This window comes from Myxine glutinosa (assembly GCF_964187855.1).
Source record: "Myxine glutinosa chromosome 12 unlocalized genomic scaffold, kmMyxGlut1.1 SUPER_12_unloc_2, whole genome shotgun sequence".
NCBI classification, from domain to species: Eukaryota; Metazoa; Chordata; class Myxini; order Myxiniformes; family Myxinidae; genus Myxine; species Myxine glutinosa.
Genome location: NW_027616356.1, coordinates 97,970 through 117,415, shown reverse-complemented (window position 1 = coordinate 117,415; position 19,446 = coordinate 97,970).

Genomic DNA, 19,446 nt, shown 5'->3' with positions numbered 1-19,446 from the left:
AAACGAAAGTGTCATGCCACCAAACCGAGATGCCCTCATCAAACACGTACAACGAGCCAACTTCCAGGCAGCTGTTTGCAAGCGCAGCTTTGACAATCACCCAGATATCCCATCACCAGCTGGAGCTTTTCGTGATTTGATCGTAATCTTTTTTAGGTTGTGAGTGGGCTACATCCTTGAAAATTGGCACAATTGTTGATTGTTTTATGTACTGTGATCTAATGAGAGCATTTTTGGAAAATATCTTTAGTTCAGAATTTATGGCAGTCCGAATAGTTCATCAGCAAGAAAAAATCACAAAATTTGGCAAACCGTTGCCATGGCAACATGCAAAATATTTTTTCAAAACACTCTCCATTAGATCACAGCTTGCTAACCTATAAACAACTTGGTGATGTTACAGCATGATCTGATATTTGTAAATGTGTACAAAATTATGAGCAAATTTTTAATTTTACCTTAGCCCAAATTTAAGGTCATTGACATTTGACCTCGGGTCACTAACAAGATTGACCTTGACTTGCGCTAATTAATGTATTTCTTAAAACTAGACACTTATATGATTATGTTGATACCAAACATGGCATCATTTGTCAAAACATTGGCAAGATAATACCTCTTGAATGTAGTCAGGTCTTTTTGACCCATAGTACCCCCTTAAAAAACATTACTTGTTTGACGCATTATTTTTAGGCGGGAAATACTAATTAATGCTCCACTTTTGAGCGTGGGAACAAAGGGGATATTGATAAGACATGCAATACCTATATTTTAAGACATAATATATGTAGTTCCAATGTGGAGACCACAAAAAGCACTTTCTGAAGGGATTTTGACTACATGCCCTATAGTCTACAAGTGCGAAAAGTGTTTTTTCCACACTAATACAAGTGCAAAAGTGGTTTCCTGCACCAACACAAGTGCGAAAAGTGGTTTTTCCACACAAATACAAGTGCAAAAGTGGTTTCCTGCACCACCACAAGTGCGAAAAGTGGTTTTCAACACTAACACAAGTGCGAAAAGTGGTTTTTCAACACTAACACAAGTGAGAAAAGTGGTTTTTCCACACTAATACAAGTGAAAAAGTGGTTACCTGCACCAACACAAGTGCGAAAAGTTGTTTTTCAACACTAACACAAGTGCGAAAAGTGGTTTTTCAACACTAACACAAGTGCGAAAAGTGGTTTTTCAACACTAACACAAGTGCGAAAAGTGTTTTTTCCACACTAATACAAGTGCAAAAGTGGTTTCCTGCACCAACACAAGTGCGAAAAGTGGTTTTTCAACACTAACACAAGTGCGAAAAGTGGTTTTTCAACACTAACACAAGTGCGAAAAGTGGTTTTTACACACTAATACAAGTGCAAAAGTGGTTTCCTGCACCAACACAAGTGCGAAAAGTGGTTTTTCAACACTAACAAAAGTGCGAAAAGTGGTTTTTCAACACTAACACAAGTGCAAAAAGTGTTTTTTCCACACTAATACAAGTGCAAAAGTGGTTTCCTGCACCAACACAAGTGCGAAAAGTGGTTTTTCAACACTAACACAAGTGCGAAAAGTGGTTTTTCAACACTAACACAAGTGCGAAAAGTGGGTTTTCAACACTATCACAAGTGCAAAAAGTGTTTTTTCCACACTAATACAAGTGCAAAAGTGGTTTCCTGCACCAACACAAGTGCGAAAAGTGGTTTTTCAACACTAACACAAGTGCGAAAAGTGGTTTTTCAACACTAACACAAGTGCGAAAAGTGTTTTTTCCACACTAATACAAGTGCAAAAGTGGTTTCCTGCACCAACACAAGTGCGAAAAGTGGTTTTTCAACACTAACACAAGTGCGAAAAGTGGTTTTTCAACACTAACACAAGTGCGAAAAGTGGTTTTTCCACACTAATACAAGTGCAAAAAGTGGTTTCCTGCACCAACACAAGTGCGAAAAGTGGTTTTTCAACACTAACACAAGTGCGAAAAGTGGTTTTTCAACACTATCACAAGTGCAAAAAGTGTTTTTTCCACACTAATACAAGTGCGAAAAGTGGTTTTTCCACACTAATACAAGTGCAAAAGTGGTTTCCTGCACCAACACAAGTGCGAAAAGTAGTTTTTCAACACTAACACAAGTGCAAAAAGTGGGTTTTCAACACTATCACAAGTGCAAAAAGTGTTTTTTCCACACTAATACAAGTGCAAAAGTGGTTTCCTGCACCAACACAAGTGCGAAAAGTGGCTTTTCAACACTAACACAAGTGCGAAAAGTGGTTTTTCAACACGAACACAAGTGCGAAAAGTGGTTTTTCCACACTAATACAAGTGCAAAAGTGGTTTCCTGCACCAACACAAGTGCGAAAAGTGTTTTTTCAACACTAACACAAGTGCGAAAAGTGGTTTTGCAACACTATCACAAGTGCAAAAAGTGTTTTTTCCACACTAATACAAGTGCAAAAGTGGTTTCCTGCACCAACACAAGTGCAAAAAGTGGTTTTTCAACACTAACACAAGTGCGAAAAGTGGTTTTTCAACACTATCACAAGTGCAAAAAGTGTTTATTCCACACTAACACAAGTGCGAAAAGTGGTTTTTCCACACTAATACAAGTGCAAAAGTGGTTTCCTGCACCAACACAAGTGCGAAAAGTATTTTTTCAACACTAACACCAGTGCGAAAAGTGGTTTTTCAACACTAACACAAGTGCGAAAAGTGGTTTTTCCACACTAATACAAGTGCAAAAGTGGTTTCCTGCACCAACACAAGTGTGAAAAGTGGTTTTTCAACACTAACACAAGTGCGAAAAGTGGTTTTTCAATACTAACACAAGTGCGAAAAGTGGTTTTTCAACACTAACACAAGTGCGAAAAGCGTTTTTTCCACACTAATACAAGTGCAAAAGTGGTTTCCTGCACCAACACAAGTGCGAAAAGTGGTTTTTCAACACTAACACAAGTGCGAAAAGTGGTTTTTCAACACTAACACAAGTGCGAAAAGTGGTTTTTCCACACTAATACAAGTGCAAAAGTGGTTTCCTGCACCAACACAAGTGCGAAAAGTGGTTTTTCAACACTAACAAAAGTGCAAAAAGTGGTTTTTCAACACTAACACAAGTGCAAAAAGTGTTTTTCCACACTAATACATGTGCAAAAGTGGTTTCCTGCACCAACACAAGTGCGAAAAGTGGTTTTTCAAAACTAACACAAGTGCGAAAAGTGGTTTTTCAACACTAACACAAGTGCAAAAAGTGGGTTTTCAACACTATCACAAGTGCAAAAAGTGTTTTTTCCACACTAATACAAGTGCAAAAGTGGTTTCCTGCACCAACACAAGTGCGAAAAGTGGTTTTTCAACACTAACACAAGTGCGAAAAGTGGTTTTTCAACACTAACACAAGTGCGAAAAGTGGTTTTTCAACACTAACACAAGTGCGAAAAGTGGTTTTTCCACACTAATACAAGTGCAAAAGTGGTTTCCTGCACCAACACAAGTGCGAAAAGTGGGTTTTCAACACTATCACAAGTGCGAAAAGTGGTTTTTCAACACTAACACAAGTGCGAAAAGTGGTTTTTCAACACTATCACAAGTGCAAAAAGTGTTTTTTCCACACTAATACAAGTGCAAAAGTGGTTTCCTGCACCAACACAAGTGCGAAAAGTGGTTTTTCAACACTAACACAAGTGCGGAAAGTGGTTTTTCAACACTATCACAAGTGCAAAAAGTGTTTTTTCCACACTAATACAAGTGCAAAAGTGGTTTCCTGCACCAACACAAGTGCGAAAAGTGGGTTTTCAACACTAATACAAGTGCGAAAAGTGGTTTTTCAACACTATCACAAGTGCAAAAAGTGGTTTTTCCACACTAACACAAGTGCGAAAAGTGGTTTTTCCACACTAATACAAGTGCAAAAGTGGTTTCCTGCACCAACACAAGTGCGAAAAGTGTTTTTTCAACACTAACACCAGTGCGAAAAGTGGTTTTTCAACACTAACACAAGTGCGAAAAGTGGTTTTTCCACACTAATACAAGTGCAAAAGTGGTTTCCTGCACCAACACAAGTGTGAAAAGTGGTTTTTCAACACTAACACAAGTGCGAAAAGTGGTTTTTCAACACTAACACAAGTGCGAAAAGTGGTTTTTCAACACTAACACAAGTGCGAAAAGTGTTTTTTCCACACTAATACAAGTGCAAAAGTGGTTTCCTGCACCAACACAAGTGCGAAAAGTGGTTTTTCAACACTAACACAAGTGCGAAAAGTGTTTTTTCCACACTAATACAAGTGCAAAAGTGGTTTCCTGCACCAACACAAGTGCGAAAAGTGGTTTTTCCACACAAATACAAGTGCAAAAGTGGTTTCCTGCACCACCACAAGTGCGAAAAGTGGTTTTTCAACACTAACAAAAGTGCGAAAAGTGGTTTTTCAACACTAACACAAGTGCAAAAAGTGTTTTTTCCACACTAATACAAGTGCAAAAGTGGTTTCCTGCACCAACACAAGTGCGAAAAGTGGTTTTTCAACACTAACACAAGTGCGAAAAGTGGTTTTTCAACACTAACACAAGTGCGAAAAGTGGGTTTTCAACACTATCACAAGTGCAAAAAGTGTTTTTTCCACACTAATACAAGTGCAAAAGTGGTTTCCTGCACCAACACAAGTGCGAAAAGTGGTTTTTCAACACTAACACAAGTGCGAAAAGTGGTTTTTCAACACTAACACAAGTGCAAAAAGTGTTTTTTCCACACTAATACAAGTGCAAAAGTGGTTTCCTGCACCAACACAAGTGCGAAAAGTGGTTTTTCAACACTAATACAAGTGCAAAAGTGGTTTCCTGCACCAACACAAGTGCGAAAAGTGGTTTTTCAACACTAACACAAGTGCGAAAAGTGGTTTTTCAACACTAACACAAGTGCGAAAAGTGGTTTTTCCACACTAATACAAGTGCAAAAGTGGTTTCCTGCACCAACACAAGTGCGAAAAGTGGTTTTTCAACACTAACACAAGTGCGAAAAGTGGTTTTTCAACACTATCACAAGTGCAAAAAGTTTTTTTTCCACACTAATACAAGTGCGAAAAGTGGTTTTTCCACACTAATACAAGTGCAAAAGTGGTTTCCTGCACCAACACAAGTGCGAAAAGTGGCTTTTCAACACTAAAACAAGTGCGAAAAGTGGTTTTTCAACACGAACACAAGTGCGAAAAGTGGTTTTTCCACACTAATACAAGTGCAAAAGTGGTTTCCTGCACCAACACAAGTGCGAAAAGTGGTTTTTCAACACTAACACAAGTGCGAAAAGTGGTTTTGCAACACTATCACAAGTGCAAAAAGTGTTTTTTCCACACTAATACAAGTGCAAAAGTGGTTTCCTGCACCAACACAAGTGCAAAAAGTGGTTTTTCAACACTAACACAAGTGCGAAAAGTGGTTTTTCAACACGATCACAAGTGCAAAAAGTGTTTATTCCACACTAACACAAGTGCGAAAAGTGGTTTTTCCACACTAATACAAGTGCAAAAGTGGTTTCCTGCACCAACACAAGTGCGAAAAGTATTTTTTCAAAACTAACACCAGTGCGAAAAGTGGTTTTTCAACACTAACACAAGTGCGAAAAGTGGTTTTCCACACTAATACAAGTGCAAAAGTGGTTTCCTGCACCAACACAAGTGTGAAAAGTGGTTTTTCAACACTAACACAAGTGCGAAAAGTGGTTTTTCAATACTAACACAAGTGCGAAAAGTGGTTTTTCAACACTAACACAAGTGCGAAAAGTGTTTTTTCCACACTAATACAAGTGCAAAAGTGGTTTCCTGCACCAACACAAGTGCGAAAAGTGTTTTTTCAACACTAACACAAGTGCGAAAAGTGGTTTTTCAACACTAACACAAGTGCGAAAAGTGGTTTTTCCACACTAATACAAGTGCAAAAGTGGTTTCCTGCACCAACACAAGTGCGAAAAGTGGTTTTTCAACACTAACAAAAGTGCAAAAAGTGGTTTTTCAACACTAACACAAGTGCAAAAAGTGTTTTTCCACACTAATACAAGTGCAAAAGTGGTTTCCTGCACCAACACAAGTGCGAAAAGTGGTTTTTCAACACTAACACAAGTGCGAAAAGTGGTTTTTCAACACTAACACAAGTGCAAAAAGTGGGTTTTCAACACTATCACAAGTGCAAAAAGTGTTTTTCCACACTAATACAAGTGCAAAAGTGGTTTCCTGCACCAACACAAGTGCGAAAAGTGGTTTTTCAACACTAACACAAGTGCGAAAAGTGGTTTTTCAACACTAACACAAGTGCGAAAAGTGGTTTTTCAACACTAACACAAGTGCGAAAAGTGTTTTTTCCACACTAATACAAGTGCAAAAGTGGTTTCCTGCACCAACACAAGTGCGAAAAGTGGGTTTTCAACACTATCACAAGTGCGAAAAGTGGTTTTTCAACACTAACACAAGTGCGAAAAGTGGTTTTTCAACACTATCACAAGTGCAAAAAGTGTTTTTTCCACACTAATACAAGTGCAAAAGTGGTTTCCTGCACCAACACAAGTGCGAAAAGTGGTTTTTCAACACTAACACAAGTGCGGAAAGTGGTTTTTCAACACTATCACAAGTGCAAAAAGTGTTTTTTCCACACTAATACAAGTGCAAAAGTGGTTTCCTGCACCAACACAAGTGCGAAAAGTGGGTTTTCAACACTAATACAAGTGCGAAAAGTGGTTTTTCAACACTATCACAAGTGCAAAAAGTGTTTTTTCCAAACTAATACAAGTGCAAAAAGTGGTTTCCTGCACCAACACAAGTGCGAAAAGTGGTTTTGCAACACTAACACAAGTGCGAAAAGTGGTTTTGCAACACTATCACAAGTGCAAAAAGTGTTTTTTCCACACTAATACAAGTGCAAAAGTGGTTTCCTGCACCAACACAAGTGCGAAAAGTGGTTTTTCAACACTAACACAAGTGCGAAAAGTGGTTTTTCAACACTATCACAAGTGCAAAAAGTGGTTTTTCCACACTAACACAAGTGCGAAAAGTGGTTTTTCCACACTAATACAAGTGCAAAAGTGGTTTCCTGCACCAACACAAGTGCGAAAAGTGTTTTTTCAACACTAACACCAGTGCGAAAAGTGGTTTTTCAACACTAACACAAGTGCGAAAAGTGGTTTTTCCACACTAATACAAGTGCAAAAGTGGTTTCCTGCACCAACACAAGTGTGAAAAGTGGTTTTTCAACACTAACACAAGTGCGAAAAGTGGTTTTTCAACACTAACACAAGTGCGAAAAGTGGTTTTTCAACACTAACACAAGTGCGAAAAGTGTTTTTTCCACACTAATACAAGTGCAAAAGTGGTTTCCTGCACCAACACAAGTGCGAAAAGTGGTTTTTCAACACTAACACAAGTGCGAAAAGTGTTTTTTCCACACTAATACAAGTGCAAAAGTGGTTTCCTGCACCAACACAAGTGCGAAAAGTGGTTTTTCCACACCAACACAAGTGCGAAAAGTGGGTTTTCAACACTAATACAAGTGCGAAAAGTGGTTTTTCAACACTATCACAAGTGCAAAAAGTGGTTTTTCCACACTAACACAAGTGCGAAAAGTGGTTTTTCCACACTAATACAAGTGCAAAAGTGGTTTCCTGCACCAACACAAGTGCGAAAAGTGTTTTTTCAACACTAACACCAGTGCGAAAAGTGGTTTTTCAACACTAACACAAGTGCGAAAAGTGGTTTTTCCACACTAATACAAGTGCAAAAGTGGTTTCCTGCACCAACACAAGTGTGAAAAGTGGTTTTTCAACACTAACACAAGTGCGAAAAGTGGTTTTTCAACACTAACACAAGTGCGAAAAGTGGTTTTTCAACACTAACACAAGTGCGAAAAGTGTTTTTTCCACACTAATACAAGTGCAAAAGTGGTTTCCTGCACCAACACAAGTGCGAAAAGTGGTTTTTCAACACTAACACAAGTGCGAAAAGTGTTTTTTCCACACTAATACAAGTGCAAAAGTGGTTTCCTGCACCAACACAAGTGCGAAAAGTGGTTTTTCCACACAAATACAAGTGCAAAAGTGGTTTCCTGCACCACCACAAGTGCGAAAAGTGGTTTTTCAACACTAACAAAAGTGCGAAAAGTGGTTTTTCAACACTAACACAAGTGCAAAAAGTGTTTTTTCCACACTAATACAAGTGCAAAAGTGGTTTCCTGCACCAACACAAGTGCGAAAAGTGGTTTTTCAACACTAACACAAGTGCGAAAAGTGGTTTTTCAACACTAACACAAGTGCGAAAAGTGGGTTTTCAACACTATCACAAGTGCAAAAAGTGTTTTTTCCACACTAATACAAGTGCAAAAGTGGTTTCCTGCACCAACACAAGTGCGAAAAGTGGTTTTTCAACACTAACACAAGTGCGAAAAGTGGTTTTTCAACACTAACACAAGTGCAAAAAGTGTTTTTTCCACACTAATACAAGTGCAAAAGTGGTTTCCTGCACCAACACAAGTGCGAAAAGTGGTTTTTCAACACTAATACAAGTGCAAAAGTGGTTTCCTGCACCAACACAAGTGCGAAAAGTGGTTTTTCAACACTAACACAAGTGCGAAAAGTGGTTTTTCAACACTAACACAAGTGCGAAAAGTGGTTTTTCCACACTAATACAAGTGCAAAAGTGGTTTCCTGCACCAACACAAGTGCGAAAAGTGGTTTTTCAACACTAACACAAGTGCGAAAAGTGGTTTTTCAACACTATCACAAGTGCAAAAAGTTTTTTTTCCACACTAATACAAGTGCGAAAAGTGGTTTTTCCACACTAATACAAGTGCAAAAGTGGTTTCCTGCACCAACACAAGTGCGAAAAGTGGCTTTTCAACACTAAAACAAGTGCGAAAAGTGGTTTTTCAACACGAACACAAGTGCGAAAAGTGGTTTTTCCACACTAATACAAGTGCAAAAGTGGTTTCCTGCACCAACACAAGTGCGAAAAGTGGTTTTTCAACACTAACACAAGTGCGAAAAGTGGTTTTGCAACACTATCACAAGTGCAAAAAGTGTTTTTTCCACACTAATACAAGTGCAAAAGTGGTTTCCTGCACCAACACAAGTGCAAAAAGTGGTTTTTCAACACTAACACAAGTGCGAAAAGTGGTTTTTCAACACGATCACAAGTGCAAAAAGTGTTTATTCCACACTAACACAAGTGCGAAAAGTGGTTTTTCCACACTAATACAAGTGCAAAAGTGGTTTCCTGCACCAACACAAGTGCGAAAAGTATTTTTTCAAAACTAACACCAGTGCGAAAAGTGGTTTTTCAACACTAACACAAGTGCGAAAAGTGGTTTTCCACACTAATACAAGTGCAAAAGTGGTTTCCTGCACCAACACAAGTGTGAAAAGTGGTTTTTCAACACTAACACAAGTGCGAAAAGTGGTTTTTCAATACTAACACAAGTGCGAAAAGTGGTTTTTCAACACTAACACAAGTGCGAAAAGTGTTTTTTCCACACTAATACAAGTGCAAAAGTGGTTTCCTGCACCAACACAAGTGCGAAAAGTGTTTTTTCAACACTAACACAAGTGCGAAAAGTGGTTTTTCAACACTAACACAAGTGCGAAAAGTGGTTTTTCCACACTAATACAAGTGCAAAAGTGGTTTCCTGCACCAACACAAGTGCGAAAAGTGGTTTTTCAACACTAACAAAAGTGCAAAAAGTGGTTTTTCAACACTAACACAAGTGCAAAAAGTGTTTTTCCACACTAATACAAGTGCAAAAGTGGTTTCCTGCACCAACACAAGTGCGAAAAGTGGTTTTTCAACACTAACACAAGTGCGAAAAGTGGTTTTTCAACACTAACACAAGTGCAAAAAGTGGGTTTTCAACACTATCACAAGTGCAAAAAGTGTTTTTCCACACTAATACAAGTGCAAAAGTGGTTTCCTGCACCAACACAAGTGCGAAAAGTGGTTTTTCAACACTAACACAAGTGCGAAAAGTGGTTTTTCAACACTAACACAAGTGCGAAAAGTGGTTTTTCAACACTAACACAAGTGCGAAAAGTGTTTTTTCCACACTAATACAAGTGCAAAAGTGGTTTCCTGCACCAACACAAGTGCGAAAAGTGGGTTTTCAACACTATCACAAGTGCGAAAAGTGGTTTTTCAACACTAACACAAGTGCGAAAAGTGGTTTTTCAACACTATCACAAGTGCAAAAAGTGTTTTTTCCACACTAATACAAGTGCAAAAGTGGTTTCCTGCACCAACACAAGTGCGAAAAGTGGTTTTTCAACACTAACACAAGTGCGGAAAGTGGTTTTTCAACACTATCACAAGTGCAAAAAGTGTTTTTTCCACACTAATACAAGTGCAAAAGTGGTTTCCTGCACCAACACAAGTGCGAAAAGTGGGTTTTCAACACTAATACAAGTGCGAAAAGTGGTTTTTCAACACTATCACAAGTGCAAAAAGTGTTTTTTCCAAACTAATACAAGTGCAAAAAGTGGTTTCCTGCACCAACACAAGTGCGAAAAGTGGTTTTGCAACACTAACACAAGTGCGAAAAGTGGTTTTGCAACACTATCACAAGTGCAAAAAGTGTTTTTTCCACACTAATACAAGTGCAAAAGTGGTTTCCTGCACCAACACAAGTGCGAAAAGTGGTTTTTCAACACTAACACAAGTGCGAAAAGTGGTTTTTCAACACTATCACAAGTGCAAAAAGTGGTTTTTCCACACTAACACAAGTGCGAAAAGTGGTTTTTCCACACTAATACAAGTGCAAAAGTGGTTTCCTGCACCAACACAAGTGCGAAAAGTGTTTTTTCAACACTAACACCAGTGCGAAAAGTGGTTTTTCAACACTAACACAAGTGCGAAAAGTGGTTTTTCCACACTAATACAAGTGCAAAAGTGGTTTCCTGCACCAACACAAGTGTGAAAAGTGGTTTTTCAACACTAACACAAGTGCGAAAAGTGGTTTTTCAACACTAACACAAGTGCGAAAAGTGGTTTTTCAACACTAACACAAGTGCGAAAAGTGTTTTTTCCACACTAATACAAGTGCAAAAGTGGTTTCCTGCACCAACACAAGTGCGAAAAGTGGTTTTTCAACACTAACACAAGTGCGAAAAGTGTTTTTTCCACACTAATACAAGTGCAAAAGTGGTTTCCTGCACCAACACAAGTGCGAAAAGTGGTTTTTCCACACAAATACAAGTGCAAAAGTGGTTTCCTGCACCACCACAAGTGCGAAAAGTGGTTTTCAACACTAACACAAGTGCGAAAAGTGGTTTTTCAACAATAACACAAGTGAGAAAAGTGGTTTTTCCACACTAATACAAGTGCAAAAGTGGTTACCTGCACCAACACAAGTGCGAAAAGTGGTTTTTCAACACTAACACAAGTGCGAAAAGTGGTTTTTCAACACTAACACAAGTGCGAAAAGTGGTTTTTCAACACTAACACAAGTGCGAGAAGTGTTTTTTCCACACTAATACAAGTGCAAAAGTGGTTTCCTGCACCAACACAAGTGCAAAAAGTGTTTTTTCAACACTAACACCAGTGCGAAAAGTGGTTTTTCAACACTAACACAAGTGCGAAAAGTGGTTTTCCACACTAATACAAGTGCAAAAGTGGTTTCCTGCACCAACACAAGTGTGAAAAGTGGTTTTTCAACACTAACACAAGTGCGAAAAGTGGTTTTTCAACACTAACACAAGTGCGAAAAGTGGTTTTTCAACACTAACACAAGTGCGAAAAGTGTTTTTTCCACACTAATACAAGTGCAAAAGCGGTTTCCTGCACCAACACAAGTGCGGAAAGTGGTTTTTCAACACTAACACAAGTGCGAAAAGTGGTTTTTCCACACTAATACAAGTGCAAAAGTGGTTTCCTGCACCAACACAAGTGCGAAAAGTGGTTTTTCAACACTAACAAAAGTGCGAAAAGGGGGTTTTCAACACTAACACAAGTGCAAAAAGTGTTTTTTCCACACTAATACAAGTGCAAAAGTGGTTTCCTGCACCAACACAAGTGCGAAAAGTGGTTTTTCAACACTAACACAAGTGCGAAAAGTGGTTTTTCAACACTAACACAAGTGCAAAAAGTGGGTTTTCAACACTATCACAAGTGCAAAAAGTGTTTTTTCCACACTAATACAAGTGCAAAAGTGGTTTCCTGCACCAACACAAGTGCGAAAAGTGGTTTTTCAACACTAACACAAGTGCGAAAAGTGTTTTTTCAACACTATCACAAGTGCAAAAAGTGTTTTTTCCACACTAACACAAGTGCGAAAAGTGGTTTTTCCACACTAATACAAGTGCAAAAGTGGTTTCCTGCACCAACACAAGTGCGAAAAGTATTTTTTCAACACTAACACCAGTGCGAAAAGTGGTTTTTCAACACTAACACAAGTGCGAAAAGTGGTTTTGCCACACTAATACAAGTGCAAAAGTGGTTTCCTGCACCAACACAAGTGCGAAAAGTGGGTTTTCAACACTAATACAAGTGCGAAAAGTGGTTTTTCAACACTATCACAAGTGCAAAAAGTGTTTTTTCCAAACTAATACAAGTGCAAAAAGTGGTTTCCTGCACCAACACAAGTGCGAAAAGTGGTTTTGCAACACTAACACAAGTGCGAAAAGTGGTTTTGCAACACTATCACAAGTGCAAAAAGTGTTTTTTCCACACTAATACAAGTGCAAAAGTGGTTTCCTGCACCAACACAAGTGCGAAAAGTGGTTTTTCAACACTAACACAATTGCAAAAAGTGGTTTTTCAACACTATCACAAGTGCAAAAAGTGGTTTTTCCACACTAACACAAGTGCGAAAAGTGGTTTTTCCACACTAATACAAGTGCAAAAGTGGTTTCCTGCACCAACACAAGTGCGAAAAGTGTTTTTTCAACACTAACACCAGTGCGAAAAGTGGTTTTTCAACACTAACACAAGTGCGAAAAGTGGTTTTTCCACACTAATACAAGTGCAAAAGTGGTTTCCTGCACCAACACAAGTGTGAAAAGTGGTTTTTCAACACTAACACAAGTGCGAAAAGTGGTTTTTCAACACTAACACAAGTGCGAAAAGTGGTTTTTCAACACTAACACAAGTGCGAAAAGTGTTTTTTCCACACTAATACAAGTGCAAAAGTGGTTTCCTGCACCAACACAAGTGCGAAAAGTGGTTTTTCAACACTAACACAAGTGCGAAAAGTGTTTTTTCCACACTAATACAAGTGCAAAAGTGGTTTCCTGCACCAACACAAGTGCGAAAAGTGGTTTTTCCACACAAATACAAGTGCAAAAGTGGTTTCCTGCACCACCACAAGTGCGAAAAGTGGTTTTCAACACTAACACAAGTGCGAAAAGTGGTTTTTCAACAATAACACAAGTGAGAAAAGTGGTTTTTCCACACTAATACAAGTGCAAAAGTGGTTACCTGCACCAACACAAGTGCGAAAAGTGGTTTTTCAACACTAACACAAGTGCGAAAAGTGGTTTTTCAACACTAACACAAGTGCGAAAAGTGGTTTTTCAACACTAACACAAGTGCGAAAAGTGTTTTTTCCACACTAATACAAGTGCAAAAGTGGTTTCCTGCACCAACACAAGTGCGAAAAGTGTTTTTTCAACACTAACACCAGTGCGAAAAGTGGTTTTTCAACACTAACACAAGTGCGAAAAGTGGTTTTCCACACTAATACAAGTGCAAAAGTGGTTTCCTGCACCAACACAAGTGTGAAAAGTGGTTTTTCAACACTAACACAAGTGCGAAAAGTGGTTTTTCAACACTAACACAAGTGCGAAAAGTGGTTTTTCAACACTAACACAAGTGCGAAAAGTGTTTTTTCCACACTAATACAAGTGCAAAAGCGGTTTCCTGCACCAACACAAGTGCGAAAAGTGGTTTTTCAACACTAACACAAGTGCGAAAAGTGGTTTTTCCACACTAATACAAGTGCAAAAGTGGTTTCCTGCACCAACACAAGTGCGAAAAGTGGTTTTTCAACACTAACAAAAGTGCGAAAAGGGGTTTTTCAACACTAACACAAGTGCAAAAAGTGTTTTTTCCACACTAATACAAGTGCAAAAGTGGTTTCCTGCACCAACACAAGTGCGAAAAGTGGTTTTTCAACACTAACACAAGTGCGAAAAGTGGTTTTTCAACACTAACACAAGTGCAAAAAGTGGGTTTTCAACACTATCACAAGTGCAAAAAGTGTTTTTTCCACACTAATACAAGTGCAAAAGTGGTTTCCTGCACCAACACAAGTGCGAAAAGTGGTTTTTCAACACTAACACAAGTGCGAAAAGTGTTTTTTCAACACTATCACAAGTGCAAAAAGTGTTTTTTCCACACTAACACAAGTGCGAAAAGTGTTTTTTCCACACTAATACAAGTGCAAAAGTGGTTTCCTGCACCAACACAAGTGCGAAAAGTATTTTTTCAACACTAACACCAGTGCGAAAAGTGGTTTTTCAACACTAACACAAGTGCGAAAAGTGGTTTTGCCACACTAATACAAGTGCAAAAGTGGTTTCCTGCACCAACACAAGTGTGAAAAGTGGTTTTTCAAAACTAACACAAGTGCGAAAAGTGGTTTTTCAACACTAACACAAGTGCGAAAAGTGGTTTTTCAACACTAACACAAGTGCGAAAAGTGTTTTTTCCACACTAATACAAGTGCAAAAGTGGTTTCCTGCACCAACACAAGTGCGAAAAGTGGTTTTTCAACACTAACACAAGTGCGAAAAGTGGTTTTTCAACACTAACACAAGTGCGAAAAGTGGTTTTTCCACACTAATACAAGTGCAAAAGTGGTTTCCTGCACCAACACAAGTGCGAAAAGTGGTTTTTCAACACTAACAAAAGTGCGAAAAGTGGTTTTTCAACACTAACACAAGTGCAAAAAGTGTTTTTTCCACACTAATACAAGTGCAAAAGTGGTTTCCTGCACCAACACAAGTGCGAAAAGTGGTTTTTCAACACTAACACAAGTGCGAAAAGTGGTTTTTCAACACTAACACAAGTGCGAAAAGTGGGTTTTCAACACTATCACAAGTGCAAAAGGTGTTTTTTCCACACTAATACAAGTGCAAAAGTGGTTTCCTGCACCAACACAAGTGCGAAAAGTGGTTTTTCAACACTAACACAAGTGCGAAAAGTGGTTTTTCAACACTAACACAAGTGCAAAAAGTGTTTTTTCCACACTAATACAAGTGCAAAAGTGGTTTCCTGCACCAACACAAGTGCGAAAAATGGTTTTTCAACACTAACACAAGTGCGAAAAGTGGTTTTTCAACACTAACACAAGTGCAAAAAGTGGGTTTTCAACACTATCACAAGTGCAAAAAGTGTTTTTTCCACACTAATACAAGTGCAAAAGTGGTTTCCTGCACCAACACAAGTGCGAAAAGTGGTTTTTCAACACTAACACAAGTGCGAAAAGTGGTTTTTCAACACTAACACAAGTGCGAAAAGTGGTTTTTCCACACTAATAAAAGTGCAAAAGTGGTTTCCTGCACCAACACAAGTGCGAAAAGTGGTTTTTCAACACTAACACAAGTGCGAAAAGTGGTTTTTCAACACTATCACAAGTGCAAAAAGTGTTTTTTCCACACTAATACAAGTGCAAAAGTGGTTTCCTGCACCAACACAAGTGCGAAAAGTGGTTTTTCAACACTAACACAAGTGCGAAAAGTGGTTTTTCAACACTATCACAAGTGCAAAAAGTGTTTTTTCCACACTAACACAAGTGCGAAAAGTGGTTTTTCCACACTAACACAAGTGCAAAAGTGGTTTCCTGCACCAACACAAGTGCGATAAGTGGTTTTTCAACACTAACACAAGTGCGAAAAGTGGCTTTTCAACACTAACACAAGTGCGAAAAGTGTTTTTTCCACACTAATACAAGTGCAAAAGTGGTTTCCTGCACCAACACAAGTGCGAAAAGTGGTTTTTCCACACAAATACAAGTGCAAAAGTGGTTTCCTGCACCACCACAAGTGCGAAAAGTGGTTTTTCAACACTAACACAAGTGTGAAAAGTGGTTTTTCAACACTAACACAAGTGAGAAAAGTGGTTTTTCCACACTAATACAAGTGCAAAAGTGGTTTCCTGCACCAACACAAGTGTGAAAAGTGGTTTTTCAACACTAACACAAGTGCAAAAAGTGGTTTTTCAACACTAACACAAGTGCGAAAAGTGGTTTTTCAACACTAACACAAGTGCGAAAAGTGTTTTTTCAACACTAGCACAAGTGCGAAAAGTGTTTTTTCCACACTAATACAAGTGCAAAAGTGGTTTCCTGCACCAACACAAGTGTGAAAAGTGGTTTTTCAACACTAACACAAGTGCGAAAAGTGGTTTTTCAACACTAACACAAGTGCGAAAAGTGGTTTTTCAACACTAACACAAGTGCGAAAAGTGTTTTTTCCACACTAATACAAGTGCAAAAGTGGTTTCCTGCACCAACACAAGTGCGAAAAGTGGTTTTTCAACACTAACACAAGTGCGAAAAGTGTTTTTTCCACACTAATACAAGTGCAAAAGTGGTTTCCTGCACCAACACAAGTGCGAAAAGTGGTTTTTCCACACAAATACAAGTGCAAAAGTGGTTTCCTGCACCACCACAAGTGCGAAAAGTGGTTTTCAACACTAACACAAGTGCGAAAAGTGGTTTTCAACACTAACACAAGTGAGAAAAGTGGTTTTTCCACACTAATACAAGTGCAAAAGTGGTTACCTGCACCAACACAAGTGCGAAAAGTGGTTTTTCAACACTAACACAAGTGCGAAAAGTGGTTTTTCAACACTAACACAAGTGCGAAAAGTGGTTTTTCAACACTAACACAAGTGCAAAAAGTGTTTTTCCACACTAATACAAGTGCAAAAGTGGTTTCCTGCACCAACACAAGTGCGAAAAGTGTTTTTTCAACACTAACACCAGTGCGAAAAGTGGTTTTTCAACACTAACACAAGTGCGAAAAGTGGTTTTCCACACTAATACAAGTGCAAAAGTGGTTTCCTGCACCAACACAAGTGTGAAAAGTGGTTTTTCAACACTAACACAAGTGCTAAAAGTGGTTTTTCAACACTAACACAAGTGCGAAAAGTGGTTTTTCAACACTAACACAAGTGCGAAAAGTGTTTTTTCCACACTAATACAAGTGCAAAAGCGGTTTCCTGCACCAACACAAGTGCGAAAAGTGGTTTTTCAACACTAACACAAGTGCGAAAAGTGGTTTTTCCACACTAATACAAGTGCAAAAGTGGTTTCCTGCACCAACACAAGTGCGAAAAGTGGTTTTTAACACTAACAAAAGTGCGAAAAGGGGTTTTTCAACACTAACACAAGTGCAAAAAGTGTTTTTTCCACACTAATACAAGTGCAAAAGTGGTTTCCTGCACCAACACAAGTGCGAAAAGTGGTTTTTCAACACTAACACAAGTGCGAAAAGTGGTTTTTCAACAATAACACAAGTGCAAAAAGTGGGTTTTCAACACTATCACAAGTGCAAAAAGTGTTTTTTCCACACTAATACAAGTGCAAAAGTGGTTTCCTGCACCAACACAAGTGCGAAAAGTGGTTTTTCAACACTAACACAAGTGCGAAAAGTGGTTTTTCAACACTATCACAAGTGCAAAAAGTGTTTTTTCCACACTAATACAAGTGCAAAAGTGGTTTCCTGCACCAACACAAGTGCGAAAAGTGGTTTTTCAACACTAACACAAGTGCGAAAAGTGGTTTTTCAACACTAACACAAGTGCGAAAAGTGGGTTTTCAACACTATCACAAGTGCAAAAAGTGTTTTTTCCACACTAATACAAGTGCAAAAGTGGTTTCCTGCACCAACACAAGTGTGAAAAGTGGTTTTTCAACACTAACACAAGTGCGAAAAGTGGTTTTTCAACACTAACACAAGTGCGAAAAGTGGTTTTTCAACACTAACACAAGTGCGAAAAGTGTTTTTTCCACACTAATACAAGTGCAAAAGTGGTTTCCTGCACCAACACAAGTGCGAAAAGTGGTTTTTCAACACTAACACAAGTGCGAAAAGTGGTTTTTCAACACTAACACAAGTGCGAAAAGTGGTTTTTCCACACTAATACAAGTGCAAAAGTGGTTTCCTGCACCAACACAAGTGCGAAAAGTGGTTTTTCAACACTAACAAAAGTGCGAAAAGTGGTTTTTCAACACTAACACAAGTGCAAAAAGTGTTTTTTCCACACTAATACAAGTGCAAAAGTGGTTTCCTGCACCAACACAAGTGCGAAAAGTGGTTTTTCAACACTAACACAAGTGTGAAAAGTGGTTTTTCAATACTATCACAAGTGCAAAAGGTGTTTTTTCCACACTAATACAAGTGCAAAAGTGGTTTCCTGCACCAACACAAGTGCGAAAAGTGGTTTTTCAACACTAACACAAGTGCGAAAAGTGGTTTTTCAACACTAACACAAGTGCAAAAAGTGTTTTTTCCACACTAATACAAGTGCAAAAGTGGTTTCCTGCACCAACACAAGTGCGAAAAGTGGTTTTTCAACACTAACACAAGTGCGAAAAGTGGTTTTTCAACACTAACACAAGTGCAAAAAGTGGGTTTTCAACACTATCACAAGTGCAAAAAGTGTTTTTTCCACACTAATACAAGTGCAAAAGTGGTTTCCTGCACCAACACAAGTGCGAAAAGTGGTTTTTCAACACTAACACAAGTGCGAAAAGTGGTTTTTCAACACTAACACAAGTGCGAAAAGTGGTTTTTCCACACTAATACAAGTGCAAAAGTGGTTTCCTGCACCAACACAAGTGCGAAAAGTGGTTTTTCAACACTAACACAAGTGCAAAAAGTGGTTTTTCAACACTATCACAAGTGCAAAAAGTGTTTTTTCCACACTAATACAAGTGCAAAAGTGGTTTCCTGCACCAACACAAGTGCGAAAAGTGGTTTTTCAACACTAACACAATTGCGAAAAGTGGTTTTTCAACACTATCACAAGTGCAAAAAGTGTTTTTTTCCACACTAATACAAGTGCAAAAGTGGTTTCCTGCACCAACACAAGTGTGAAAAGTGGTTTTTCAACACTAACACAAGTGCGAAAAGTGGTTTTTCAACACTAACACAAGTGCGAAAAGTGGTTTTTCAACACTAACACAAGTGCGAAAAGTGTTTTTTCCACACTAATACAAGTGCAAAAGCGGTTTCCTGCACCAACACAAGTGCGGAAAGTGGTTTTTCAACACTAACACAAGTGCGAAAAGTGGTTTTTCCACACTAATACAAGTGCAAAAGTGGTTTCCTGCACCAACACAAGTGCGAAAAGTGGTTTTTCAACACTAACAAAAGTGCGAAAAGGGGTTTTTCAACACTAACACAAGTGCAAAAAGTGTTTTTTCCACACTAATACAAGTGCAAAAGTGGTTTCCTGCACCAACACAAGTGCGAAAAGTGGTTTTTCAACACTAACACAAGT